Raw genomic sequence first — 15,568 nt, forward strand, 5'->3', positions numbered from 1 at the left:
TCGCAGTCATTTCGAAATTAGGTTATACACATTTCGAACTACCCTTTCGGACTACCCTGCAAAAATCTCGAGTACTCCATGCATGCATGTATGGAGTACTCGCTATGGACCAAGCGAGTGCTCCAAAATTAACCACAATTTATACAAAAAATATGGTCCAATTAACATTGCGATGTCCTAGGACTGGACCATATACTCCAGTTCAGCATTACATCAGAGTAATCCATGGAGTACTTCAGTATGACACAAGTGGGCCACATGATCCAACGATTTTTGCAGGGTATATTAGAATAGTTTCTAGACTGTTTTCATGATCATGTCGGTACAAATACGGAATAGTTTCGGGACAGTAGTGTTCAGGATTATTTTCGAACTATTTGAACCGTTATGGAACTGTGCTCTTATTGTTTCGGGGCCGTTTCAGGATTGTATTCATAACCATATCAGTACTAGAAGGGGAAAATTTCTGGTTTGTTTAAGAATAAATTTAGGGTTATTATTTAAGATGATGAAAAAACATAAAAGAAAAGTAGAGGAAAGGAAAGAAAAGGAAAAGGAGAGAAAGAAAATAAAAAAATAAAAGAAAGGGGGAAAATAAAGGATAGGAAGAAGAGGGAAGGAAATGAAAAAAATGGAAAAGGAGGGAAAAGGAAAAGAAAAGAAAGGAAGAAAAATGAAGAAAGGAAAGATGATGGTGTATTCTTGTTCTATGTGTTGTATGAAATCTAGTTATTTTTTAAGCCTCCTAGATGGTGGATTCTCTGCCTTGTCAGAGCGACGTATTTGCAGAACACCTGAACCGGAGTTTCATGCTTCAGGTCACAAAAGTGATATATTTGTGTATCGAAAATATTTAACTTACTTAGCGATATTGAAGACTACATTGTCCCGTATAGTACCCAGCGAGAGTAGTAGTTCTATCTACTTAGATTAATGAGTTGGGCTGATCTTTCTATCTTTGCCCTACTGCAATTTTTCCCAGTTACTTATGGTTTTCCCAAATGTGTGCTTTGTGAGTCCACAGAAGGGCTGTGGACTCTAGAATGCTGCTATAGAAATCTGATTGGCTAGATAGTCGGCCTGGTAGTATTGTGACGAATATGAATGACACTAACTGATACTCACATCCCTAGTCTGATGCTAAGTAAATAAAGTCACAACAACAATAAAGCAGACAGTCACTTGTATCTACATAAACGAATCAATCATTATGTCTGCACATATGTACGTATACGCAGCAGAGAAGCAACGCACAAACACATGCATATATCTTATCTAAGGTGCTCACAAGAGAGGGCAATAATTTGTGCAAGTATTATGAGAAGCAATAAACATAGTTGTGGCTGGTGATTTTGTAGCTGATAACTAACTAGTAAGTTCTGGAATGGAAAAGCCTAGAAGTATGCAACGAGGAAATCGAACAGTATAAAAAGGCGACAGTAGCGGCGCGAGAGTTTAGTTTCATTTGAGCTATCAGTTTGGTTATTAAGCAAGCTATTCGTTGCAAAGTAAAAGTGTTATTGTGAAGTACTTTAATAAAGGCCATTTTTCCATTATTCAATATTGAAGTTATTTTATTCAACAGTTTAGTGATTCGAACCTTATTAGAAGATTTGAAATAAGCGGAATTGCTGTAAATTTGTTACAATATTTATTTTATAGCAACACTTAATATTTATATATTTTCATTCTCTCGGTTTATTTGCATCTTAAATCTGAGGGTACATTGGGCCTCATACGTCAAATACGAGCATTAAGTCAGATGCAATTTGTAATAAAAGGTGGCGTCAGCAACGATATAGTTTATAATGGGACCGATCCAAGGTTGGGGATAAATCCTCCGGAGATCCAAGTGAATTGCAACCAAAATTCTTCTAGTTCTGACAAAAGCTGGGAAATCAAGCATGCAGTGACTCGACGGCATCCCTTTGGTGCATTTAAGTGAAATAAGATTTGTTGCATTCGGCTTTTAGCTAAACTTACATCATACAAGTTGAAAATTTGAATTGTAGGAAGCACTACCAATATTACCAATTTTTCAATCCCTACTGTACAAATAAAAAAATTTGGCTGCATACATTGAAATAAAAATATTTTATTTTTTTATAAATCCAAATACACGTTTTGCGCGCACATTAAAGTTGCATGTGGCAATAATCATACAAAGTTGTGTGGCAACATGAAAAGTGGGCCAAACCATATGTGTCTTCGGTTATCATATGGTCATTCTTGGTGCATTGCGGTCTGTCGTGTTGGCAATGAAATTGTCGTTTTTCACCAAACAAAAATAGAAAGTGATTTCATAAGGAGTTAAAAATGTGTATCGTTCGTAAGTAAAAAAGAAAAACAAATTTTTTATTCGCTTACAGAAATATTTCGCATACTCAATTTGAGACTGGAGAATTTTGTTTGGTTTACGAAATGCTATGTAATAAATGATCATTGTATGCATTTATTTGTGGTTCTGGTGAAAATTGTTTTCGTTTTAAAATAGCCGCTCGAATACCGTTGGTTAATTTAAAATAAAGGCGTTGTATTTTTATACTCAGTTGAGCAGAGCTCACAGAGTATATTAACTTTGATTGGATAACGGTTGGTTGTACAGGTATAAAGGAATCGAGATAGATATAGACTTCCATATATCAAAATCATCAGTATCGAAAAAAATTCGATTGAGCCATGTCCGTCCGTCCGTCCGTCTTCCCGTTAACACGATAACTTGAGTACATTTTGAGCTATCTTGATGAAATTTGATATGTAGGTTCCTGGGCACTCATCTCAGATCGCTATTTAAAATGTACGATATCGGACAATAACCACGCCCACTTTTTCGATATCGAAAATTTCGAAAAATCGAAAAAGTGCGATAATTCATTACCAAATACGGATTAAGCGATGAAACTTGGTAGGTGAGTTGAACTTATAACGCAGAATAGAAAACTAGTAAAATTTTGGGCAATGGGCGTGGCCCCGCCCAATTTTAAAAGAAGGTAATTTAGAAGTTTTGCAAGGTGTAATTTGGCAGTCGTTGAAGATATCATGATGAAATTTTGCGGGAACGTTACTCTTATTACTATATGTCTGCTTAATAAAAATTAGCAAAATCGGAGAACGACCACGCCCACTTTTTAAAAAATTTTTTTTTTCAATTCAAATTTTAAAAGAAACGTTAATATCTTTACCGTATATAAGTAGCATATGTTAACATTTAACTTCAGTAATGATATGGTGCAACAAAATACAAAAATAAAAGAAAATTTCAAAATGGGCGTGGCTCCGCCCTTTTTCATTTAATTTGTCTATGATACTTTTAATGCCATAAGTCGAAAAAAATTTACCAATCCTTGTGAAATTTGGTAGAGGCTTAGATTCTAGGACGATAACTGTGAAAAAGGGCGAAATCGGTTGAAGCCACGCCCAGTTTTTATACACAGTCGACCGTCTGACCTTCCGCCCGGCCGTTAACACGAAAACTTGAGCAAAAATCGATATATCTTTACTAAACTCAGTTCACGTACTTATCTGAACTCACTTTATATTGGTGTAAAAAATGGCCGAAATCCGACTATGACCACGCCCACTTTTTCGATATCGAAAATTACGAAAAATGAAAAAATGCCATAATTATATACCAACTACGAAAAAAGGGATGAAACATGGTAATTGTATTGGTCTATTGACGCAAAATATAACTTTAGAAAAAAAACTTGGTAAAATGAGTGTGACACCTACCATATTAAGTAGAAGAAAATGAAAAAGTTTTGCAGGGCGAAATCAAAAGCCCGATATCGGTTGAAGCCACGCCCAGTTTTTATACACAGTCGACCGTCTGACCTTCCGCCCGGCCGTTAACACGAAAACTTGAGCAAAAATCGATATATCTTTACTAAACTCAGTTCACGTACTTATCTGAACTCACTTTATATTTGTGTAAAAAATGGCCGAAATCCGACTATGACCACGCCCACTTTTTCGATATCGAAAATTACGAAAAATGAAAAAATGCCATAATTATATACCAACTACGAAAAAAGGGATGAAACATGGTAATTGTATTGGTCTATTGACGCAAAATATAACTTTAGAAAAAAAACTTGGTAAAATGAGTGTGACACCTACCATATTAAGTAGAAGAAAATGAAAAAGTTTTGCAGGGCGAAATCAAAAGCCCTTGGAATTTTGGAAGGAATACTCTTCGTGGTATTACATACATAAATAAATTAGCGGTACCCGACCGATGACGGTCTGGATCACCCTGGTCCAGATTTTGGTCGATATCTCGAAAACGCCTTCACATATACAACTAAGGGCCATTCCCTTTTAAAACCCTCATTAATACCTTTAATTTGATACCCATATCGTACAAACACATTCTAGAGTCACCCCTGGTCCACGTTTATGGCGATATCTCGAAAAGGCGTCCACATATAGAAATAAGGCCCACACCCTCTTAAAATACTCATTAACACCTTTCACTTGATACTCATATCGTACAAACCAATTCTAGAGTCACCCCTGGTCCATCTTTATGGCGATATCTCGAAAAGGCGTCCATCTATAGAACTTAGGCCCACGCCCTTTTAAAATACTCATTAACACCTTTCATTTGATACCCATATCGTACAAACGCATTCTAGAGTCACCCCTGGTCCACGTTTATGGCGATATCCCGAAAAGGCGTCCACCCATAGAGCTAAGGCCCACTCCCTTTTAAAACACTTATTAACACCTTTCGTTTGATACCCATATCGGACAAACACATTCTAGAGTCACCCCTGGTCCATGTTTATGGCGATATCTCGAAAAGGTGGCCACATATAGAACTAAGGCCCACTCCTTTTTAAAATACTCATTAACACCTTTCATTTGATACCCATATTGTACAAACGCATTCTAGAGTCACCCCTGGTCCACGTTTATGGCGATATCCCGAAAAGGCGTCCACCCATAGAACTAAGGTCCACTCCGTTTTAAAACACTTATTAACACATTTCTTTTGATACCCATATCGTACAAACACATTCTAGAGTCACCCCTGGTCCACGTTTATGGCGATACCCCGAAAAGGCGTCCACCCATAGAACTAAGGTCCACTCCTTTTTAAAACACTTATTAACACCTTTCTTTTGATACCCATATCGTACAAACAAATTCTACAGTCACCTCTGGTCCATCTTTATGGCGACATCTCGAAAAGGCGTCCATCTATAGAACTTAGGCCCACGCCCTTTTAAAATACTCATTAATACCTTTCATTTGATACCCATATCGTACAAAATAAATTCTAGAGTTACCCCTGGTCTACCTTTATGGCGATATCTCGAAAAGGCGTCCACCTATAGAACTTAGGCCCACTCCCTTTTAAAATTATCATTAACACATTTCATTTGATACCCATATCGTACAAACAAATTCTAGAGTTAGGCCTGGTCCACCTTTATGGCGATATCCCTAAATGGCGTCCATCTATAGAACTATGGCCCACTTCCTCTTAAAATACTCTTAAATACCTTCCATTTGATACACATGTCATACAAACACATTCCAGGGCTACCCTAGGTTCTTTTTACAACATGGTGATTTTCCCTTACTTTGTCTCCACAGCTCTCAACGGAGTATTTTTTTTTTTTTTCAACTGAGTATGCAATATTCGGTTACACCCGAACTTAGCCTTCCTTACTTGTTAATGATTAAGTTTACTACATTCAGACATTACTGCCTGGCAATAATGTGCTTTAATCGTAACACAGTGTTACCAAAAAGGCAAAATACCTGAAAAATGTTGCCATTTTTCTTGTAGATTTTGAAGATCTAAGAATGACTGCGCACAAGAATTTCCGCGAACACCTCCAAAATCTAGAGTTACGGGTAAAAACCCGGCTTTTCGTAGCTTTAAATACTTACGCGCCTATAACTTTGTTGGTTATAAACTGTTTCTAAGTTTTAATTCTGGATTTTACAAGAAGAGATTTAGACCTTTTTAATGATACATATATACTTATATATCAACTAAGAAAACATAGCAAAAATATTCCCAAGAAACCAATTTTTTTCACCTTTTCTCGTGTTTTGTTAAATTTGGGGCTATCTGTAGGCACTTTTTTAAATAAGTCTATATTATTGCACAAAAACCGGAAATTAATTATGAGTTAAATGAGTATTTATTTGCTTGTATATGATAAAAACTTACTCAGTGGTTATTGAAATATTCAGGAAAACAAAATTTAAAGAAAAATATAAACGACGCAGAAATGTTTACTTGGCCCATTGTTGCCTAAGTTAAGAATCACCCTGTATGACTGTAACTTATGTGCTTCTCAACCGGTATGGGATAGAAAAAATTTCATTCTTTAAAATGACCTCATTTAAAAATAAAATTACCTCTTAAATTAAAGTTTCATCGCCTATGAAATCGTACAGGGTTAAGGTGGATATGTGGCGTTTCAGCAATAAATAGGGACTGACTGTAGGGTTATCTACTTGTAATAAATATACTTTGTTATATTTTAAAATTTATTATTTTTAGATTGTTTATTGTTAATTATCAAAAACTGAAAATATATTCATTAAACAAAAATTCTTTAATAAACAATAAAGTTTAACTATATTATTCAAAACTAAATACAAATTTATTAATTTCTAAGTCTATATAATAGACGATCCTGTACAAAATCCTGAAACTCCTACCATACAACAAGTTTATATCAAGTATCAAAATCAAAAGAAAGAAATTAGAAGAAAACAAACAAATTTTATTTACACAGTAAACTTACTTCCGAAAACTCATTTCTAAAAATGTCTTCAACAATAAACCGAACCACTATAATTATTAATCATTCAGCTCATTGTTTACATTTTTATTATGTTTTTTTTATTTCAAAAACCATTTGGAATTAAGAGTTAACGTCAACTACAACCAACATACATATACAGTCAAGTACTGCTTTAAAGCAAAACTCGAGGAATGTACATTGCTAATTTCCTTTTATTCCAACCGCTAAAATTAAAACAACAAATCCACAATAAAGGAAACCAAAGTAAAAAATTTAGTGAATGATGAAAACTAAAATAAATTAAAAATGTTTAAAGAATTCATGAAACGAGATTAGTGAATCAAATTTGTAAATTCTATCAATTGCATACAACCAGAAACTACAGCAAATTAATTTCAAAAACCACAATTGTAAGAGATTATAAATCACTGTATCGATTAGCAAAAAATTTTACATTCTGCAATTAATTTTTCATGTTTGTCCAAATAAACAATTATTAATTTAAAAACTAAAATAACAAGTTTTAAAAAATTTCGTTTGTTTAAAAAAAGTTCCATTCCTAAATCTTTTGTTAAATCATTATACAAGCAAGACATCAAGTTATCTTATTTCAATGCGTATTATTGATGACATCAATAAAAATATAAAAATATTATTAAATTTTTTCAAAATTACAGTAATATTAAGTATTTTTTAGTTGTGTAAACTTCTTTCACAACAACAATTATTCTAACCCAAAATACAAACAATAACCTAATTTTCACATCGAAAACAACACAAAACTAGTAAGAACAGGACTGTCTTCGGCTGTGCCGAATTTCATATCTTTCATGAATGGGGCTGAACAATAATCTTATCCCTTTCGTAACCTCCAAATAATCGGCTGTATAAGATAAGAAATATACAGTGAACATATGACCCTACCTAAACGATTTTAAAGATAAATAAACAAGTAAAGGTGTCTAAGTTGGGGGGTAACCGAACATTATATACTCAGCGTGAGCTTCAATTGTACGTTTCATTTCAGATAAATTACTTTTAATACATAATACGTGGCACTGCCCGTTAAAAAAACACATATCTCCCCATTTCCTCTTACAATAAAACTTGATAAGTGAAAGATCATTGATTCAAAACTATTTTTTTCTTAGTTATAGCTTATTATTCTAGTCTACGACCCTTTTAAACTTGTTTTATATCTAAGTTGCCGTGGTCTTTAACCGATCCCGTCCATTTTTACTAGAAATATTTTCTGCTATAAGGAAATATGTGTACACAATTTCATTACGATATGTTAGATTAGCTTATTTTATTCGTCCACGATCCTTTTAAAAATCTTTTATATAAAAGTAGGCGTGGTCCTTAACCGATTTCGTTAATTTTTCTTCAAATCATTCCCTATAGTAAAGGCAACCTTTCTGCCGAATTTTGTTACGATAGGTTTAACAGTTTTTGATTTATGATTAATAAATAATATTTGTAAAATTGATATAAACAAGTAAGGAAGGCTAAGTTCGGGTGTAGCCGAACATTACATACTCAGTTGAGAGCTATGGTGACAACATAAGGGAAAATAACCATGTAGGAAAATGAACCGAGGTTAACCCTGGAATGTGTTTGTATGACATGGGTATCAAATGGAAGGTATTAATGAGTATTTTAAAAAGGAGTGAGCCTTAATTCTATAGGTGGACGCTTTTTCCAGATATCGCCATATAGGTGGACCAGGGGGGAACATATACTGTGTTTGTACGATATGGATATCAAACTAAAGGTATTAATGAGGGTTTTAAAAGGAAGTGGCCCTTAGTTGTATATGTGAAGGCGTTTTCGAGATATCGACCAAAATGTGGACCAGGGTGACCCAGAACATCATCTGTCGGGTACCGCTAATTTATTTATATATGTAATACCACGAACAGTATTCCTGCCAAGATTCCAAGGGCTTTTGATTGCGCCCTGCAGAACTTTTTCATTTTCTTCTACTTAATATGGTAGGTGTCACACCCTTTTTACAAAGTTTTTTCTAAAGTTATTTTTTGCGTCAATAAACCAATCAAATTACCATATTTCATCCCTTTTTCATATTTGGTATAGAATTATGGAATTTTTTTCATTTTTCGTAATTTTCGATTTCGAAAAAGTGGGCGCGGTTATAGTCGGATTTCGGCCATTTTTTGTACCAAGACAAAGTGAGTTTAGGTAAATACGCGAACTGATTTTAGTAAAGATATATCTGTTTTTGATCAAGTTATCGCGTTAACGGCCGAGCGGAAGGACAGACGGTCGATTGTGTATAAAAAATAGGCGTGGTTTCAACCGATTTCGCCCATTTTCACAGAAAACAGTTACCGTCATAGAGTCTATTCCTCTACCAAATTTCAGAAGGAGTGGTAAATTTTTGTTCGACTTATGGCATTAAAAGTATTCTAGACAAACTAAATGAAAAAGGGCGGAACACGCCCATTTTGAAATCTTCTTTTATTTTTGTATTTTGTTGCACCATATCATTACAGGAGTTGATTGTTGACATAATTTACTTATATACAGTAAATATATTCCCGTTTTTGTTAAAATTTGACTTTTAAAAAATTTTTTTTTTTAAAGTGGGCGTGTTCTTCATCCGATTTTCCTAATTTTTATTGAGCACATATATAGTAACGGTAGTAACATTTCTGCAAAATTTCATCATGATATCTTCAATGACTGCTAAATTACAGCTTGCAAAACTTTTAAATTACCTTCTTTTAAAAGTGGGCGGTGCCACGCCCATTGTCCAAAATTTTACTAATTTTCTATTCTGCGTTATAAGGTCAACTCACCCACCAAGTTTCATCGCTTTATCCCTCTTTGGCAATGAATTATCGCATTTTTTCGGTTTTTCGAAATTTTCGATATCGAAAAAGTGTGCATGGTTATAGTCCGATATCGTTCATTTTAAATAGCGATCTGAGATAAGTGCCCAGGAACCTAAATACCAAATTCCATCAAGATACCTCAAAATTTACTCAAGTTATCGTGTTAACGGACAGACGGACGGACGGACATGGCTCAATCAAATTTTTTTTCGATACTGATGATTTTGATATATGGAAGTCTATATCTATCTCGATTCCTTTATACCCGTACAACCAACCGTTATCCAATCAAAGTTAATATACTCTGTGTGCAAAGCACGCTGAGTATAAAAATAGGTAGGTACTTTGTGTGAGGATGCAAAGCTTCACGTTTTTTGTGGTCTGCGTGTAAAAACTATGACTACGAATCACGTATTTCAACAATATATGACGTAAACGTAATTATTTGATGAAATTTGAAGCTTGTAGCCGTAAAAAAGGCGCAAAAATGAAAGTTTATATGGGGTATATAATATATATACCACCGACCTCTATGATTTTTTCAGGCAACAATATATGTATTAGACGTATGCATTTGGTGAAATTTGAAGCTTCTAGCTGTTAAAATGGGGCAGAAATTGCGAACCGATCTCATCCATTGTTTCAGACAACAATATATGCAATATGCAATACGAAAGCATACGGTGATGTTTGAAGCTACAATCTGATAAATTGAGGAAAATATCACAAAAATCATCTTTTTCTGAAAAATCGGTTGTATGGAGGATATATGCTATAGTCCGATCCGGCCGGTTCCGACAAATGTCGTGGTGGGTCTATCTATTTTCCTTTAAGGACTTACAATTTTGAGATTCATCCAAAGTTTTCATGAAAGGTATAAAAACAAACTACAAAAAAGAAATAACTTAAAATTTTTAAAATTAAGTTAATTAGTAGAATCAATTTTAAAAAATCTCAAAAGATTTCCTAAAATAATTTTTATTGACATATTTTCCCAAATATCAGTTCTTTCATATTGAAATTAAAATCATATAAAAAACTCAATATTAAAATCATTAACATGGTACGAATCAATAACAATTTCGTATCACCCTCAAACGAATAAAGGAAGCAACTTTTCATTCCTTATTAAGTCACAGGGGTATTCATGCCTTGAGATGGTGGCAGTGGATGGCAGATGGATGTTTGCATGTGCTCCACGACGTCTGGAATAAAAGGCCGTCTAGTCTGGAGCCGCTGCACTTTCTTCCAGTGATCAAAATTGTTTCTTAAGTAAAATCTAAATATGTATATTTCTTCTATACGTGTGTTTTTAAGTGGCCTCCTCTCAAACGACGGAACCGAGTTTGAGGAGATTTTGTACGTGTGTTCAAGGATTTGAGGATGCTTTAAACTTAAAATTATTTATGGTGCGGGACAGAGGTACTTCCTTGACTAGTACATTATTTGAGAAACTTTCCGGTAAGTGGACAAGGGACCGACCTCTTCCAAAAAATCTAATTAATGGTGCGATTTGCTTCAAATTCGGTGTACCTCGTACCCAAGTGGGCCAAGTGAATATTACAAAAAAAAAAATATCATTTCAGAAAGTGGATAAGGGGCCGACCTATACATAAAACTTCCATTTATGGTGCGATTTTTTGAAGCTTATTATTTAGGCAGTCAGTTGTAACTTTTTAACTTAAGATCGGTTGAACCAATTTTTAAAATCATAGCTGCGTTTGTTTCGTACAGTTTCACAGATGGTTTTAAAACGTGCACCCTTTTCCGAGATATAGGCCAAAGTGTGGACCAGAGTGATTCCAGAATATTTTTTTACATTTTGGATATCAAATAGGATCTGTTAATGGGGGTTTTAAATGGAGTGGTGTTTAAGAAGAGGAGCGAGAAGGAAACAGGGGATGTTTTAAAAAAAACATAGGCTGAAGAAAAGAAAAAGGAAAATAGGAGATAGGATTGGGAATCGGAGACCGAGATAAAGAAAGGGTGAGATGGAGAAAAATAGAGGGAGGTAGAGGAAGAGGAACTAAGTGGAAAAAGAAGAGAGAAAAATCTAGAAAATGAAAGGGAAAGATACAGAGCAGAGACAAGGAACTAATCATGGAGAGCAAAAGGGAGAGGCAAGAAGATACAAATATACAATATGACAAATGCCCCTGTTTACGGAGAAAGTGGATACAAATATACATCGTAAGAAGGTATATTATCAGGAAGGCGACCGTCTCAATTATATATCTATGTATATCTTATATGTAAAGATGAATGTAGTTTTAAAGATAGTACCTGTATTAGTTTCGTATAGGTTTGTAGTGGTCTAAAAAAAATTAGGTGTAGAAATCGGCCGGTCAGGTGAAACATAATTGATATAGAGACTCCCTGGAAATTGAGATAGAGATTGAGAGAGGGGCAGAGCGAGTTAGTGTGAGAGTAGGAATGGGAGTGGCAGTAGGATAGGGAGCGGGAGAGGTATTTCGAGCGGGAATGGGTTCGGGAGCAGGACGAAGGTAAATGGAATAAGGAATCGACAAGAATAAGAAGCAAGAAAATAAGATATAGAGTGAAGAGGGGAAGCGGGGCTCACTCTTGAAATGTAGGCAAACCAGTTTTCGGATAAAACAAAATTTGCCGAGTACTCTATGCAGTAAACAATTTTTTTTATTTCTCAAATTTTGCGCACTTTGTAACGGCATATGAAAAATTTGGAGAGTTTAAAACTTAAATAAAACAAGTAAGGGCGTTCGAGTTCGGGTGTAGGTGAAAATTTAATACTAAGCTAAGACCTTCTAAAATGCAGTTCCATTAGTCTCAGTTTATTGACCTTAAGTATTTTTAAAAGTGAGCATATTAAGCTATTTTTCTCATTTTAATTAAACATATTAAACATAAACTTTGTATACAAAAATTGCTTTAAAAGTTCTGTCGACCTTCAATAAACTATTGAATAAAGGTTCACTTTCAATTTACCGTTCTTGAATGACTGAACTTCATTATGTGGATAATCAGACACGAACGCGTTACATCCAAAATATTTTAGTGATGAAAGAAAACAAGAGCAATGAAACGAAAAATACATTAACGAGTCTAAATCTGATTTAGTGCAACATTAAAAAAATAAAAATAACAAATAAGGAAGGCTAAGTTCGAGTGTAACCGAACATTACATACTCAGTTGAGAGCTATGGTGACAACATAAGGGAAAATAACCATGTAGGAAAATGAACCGAGGGTAACCCTGGAATGTGTTTGTATGACATGGGTGTCAAATGAAAGGTATTAAAGAGTATTTTATGAGGGAGTGGGCCATAGTTCTATAGGTGGACGCCATTTAGGGATATCGCCATAAAGGTGGACCAGGGCTGACTCTAGAATTTGCTTGTACGATATGGGTATCAAATGAAAGGGGTTAATGAAAATTTTAAAAGGGAGTGGGCCTTAGTTCTATAGGTGGATGCCTTTTCGAGATATCGCCATAAAGTTGGACCAGGGGTGACTCTAGAATGCATTTGTACAATATGGGTATCAAACGAAAGGTGTTATTGAGTATTTCAAAAGGGCGTGGGGTTTAGTTCTACAGGTGGACGCCTTTTCGAGATAGCGCCATAAAGGTGGACCAGGAATGACTCTAGGATGTGTTTGTACGATATGGGTATCAAACGAAAGGTGTTAATGAGTATTTTAAAAGGGCGTGGGGCTTAGTTCTATAGGTGGACGCCTTTTCGAGATATCGGCATAAAGGTGGACCAGGGGTGACTCTAGAATGTGTTTGTACGATATGGGTATCAAATGAAATGTGTTAATGAGTATTTTAAAAGGGCGTGGGCTTAGTTCTATAGGTGGACGCCTTTTCCAGATATCGCCATAAAGGTGGAGGGGTGACCCTAGGATTTGTTTGTACGATATGGGTATGAAATGAAATGGGTTAATGAGTATTTTAAAAGGGAGGGGGCCTTAGTTCTACAGGTGGACGCCTTTTCGAGATATCGCTATAAAGATGGACCAGGGGTGACTCTAGAATGCGTTTGTACAATATGGGTATCAAACGAAAGGTGTTAATGAGTATTTTAAAAGGGCGTGGGGCTTAGTTCTATAGGTGGACGCCTTTTCGAGATATCGCCATAAAGGTGGACCAGGGGTGACTCTAGAATGTGTTTGTACGATAAGGGTATAAAATTAAAGGTATTAATGAAGGTTTTAAAAGGGAGTGGTGGTAGTTGTATAGGTGGTCGCCTTTTCGAGATATCGGCATAAAGGTGGACAACGGGTGACTCTAGAATGTGTTTGTACGATATGGGTATCAAATGAAATGTGTTAATGAGTATTTTAAAAGGGCGTGGGCTTAGTTCTATAGGTGGACGCCTTTTCCAGATATCGCCATAAAGGTGGAGGGGTGACCCTAGGATTTGTTTGTACGATATGGGTATGAAATGAAATGGGTTAATGAGTATTTTAAAAGGGAGGGGGCCTTAGTTCTACAGGTGGACGCCTTTTCGAGATATCGCTATAAAGATGGACCAGGGGTGACTCTAGAATGCGTTTGTACAATATGGGTATCAAACGAAAGGTGTTAATGAGTATTTTAAAAGGGCGTGGGGCTTAGTTCTATAGGTGGACGCCTTTTCGAGATATCGCCATAAAGGTGGACCAGGGGTGACTCTAGAATGTGTTTGTACGATATGGGTATCAAATTAAAGGTATTAATGAAGGTTTTAAAAGGGAGTGGTGGTAGTTGTATAGGTGGTCGCCTTTTCGAGATATCGGCATAAAGGTGGACAAGGGGTGACTCTAGAATGTGTTTGTACGATATGGGTATCAAATGAAATGTGTTAATGAGTATTTTAAAAGGGCGTGGGCTTAGTTCTATAGGTGGACGCCTTTTCCAGATATGGCCATAAAGGTGGAGGGGTGACCCTAGGATTTGTTTGTACGATATGGGTATGAAATGAAATGGGTTAATGAGTATTTTAAAAGGGAGTGGGCCTTAGATCTATAGGTGGACGCCTTTTCGTGATATCGCCATAAAGGTGGCTCAGGGGTGACTCTAGACTTTTTTGTAAGATGTGGGTATCAAATGAAAGATGTTAATGTGTCTTTTTAAAAGGGAGTGGGCCTTAGTTCTATAGATGTTCGTCTTTTCGAGATATCGCCATAAAGGTGGACCTGGGGTGACTCTAGAATATATTTGTACGATATGGGTATCAAATGAAAGGTGTTAATGAGTATTTTAAAAGGGCGTGGGGCTTAGTTCTATAGGTGGATGCCTTTTCGAGATATCGCCATAAAGGTGGACCAGGGGTGACTCCAGAATGTGTTTGTGCGATATGGGTATCAAATTAAAGGTATTAATGAGGGTTTTAAAAGGGAGTGGTGGTAGTTGTATATGTGAAGGCGTTTTCCAAATATCGACCAAAATGTGGAACAGGGTGACCCAGAACATCATCTGTCGGATACCGCTAATTTATTTATTAAATTTGTAACACCACGAACAGTATGCCTGCCAAGATTTCAAGGGTTTTTTTATTTCGCCCTGCAGAACTTTTTCATTTTCTTCTACTTAATATGGTAGGTGTAACACCCATTTTACAAAGTTTTTTTCTAAATTTATATTTTACGTCAGTAAACCAATCCATATACCATGTTTCATCCCTTTTTTCGTATTTGGTATATAATTATGGCATTTTTTTCATTTTTCGTAATTTTCGATATCGAAAACGTGGGCGTGGTAATAGTCGGATTTCGGTCATTTTTTATACCAATACAAAGTGAGTTCAGATAAGTACGTGAACTGAGTTTAGTAAAGATACATCGATTTTTGCTCAAGTTATCGTGTTAATGGCCGAGCGGAAGGACAGACGGTCGACTGTGTATAAAAACTGGGCGTGGCTTCAACCGATTTCGCTCTTTTTCACAGTAATAAGTTGTGGTCCTAGAATCTAAGCC

At 35.6% G+C, this 15,568-nt stretch overlaps 1 protein-coding gene across 12 annotated transcripts in view; it reads right to left on the reverse strand.

The window, feature by feature from the left end:
- Nucleotides 1-15,568, reverse strand: part of LOC137244680 (uncharacterized) — a 416,557-nt gene that overhangs the window by 134,113 nt on the left and 266,876 nt on the right. The gene's annotated exons all lie outside the window — the stretch shown is intronic.

Source organism: Eurosta solidaginis, chromosome 3, assembly GCF_040869045.1.
Source record: "Eurosta solidaginis isolate ZX-2024a chromosome 3, ASM4086904v1, whole genome shotgun sequence".
Classification (NCBI taxonomy): domain Eukaryota; kingdom Metazoa; phylum Arthropoda; class Insecta; order Diptera; family Tephritidae; genus Eurosta; species Eurosta solidaginis.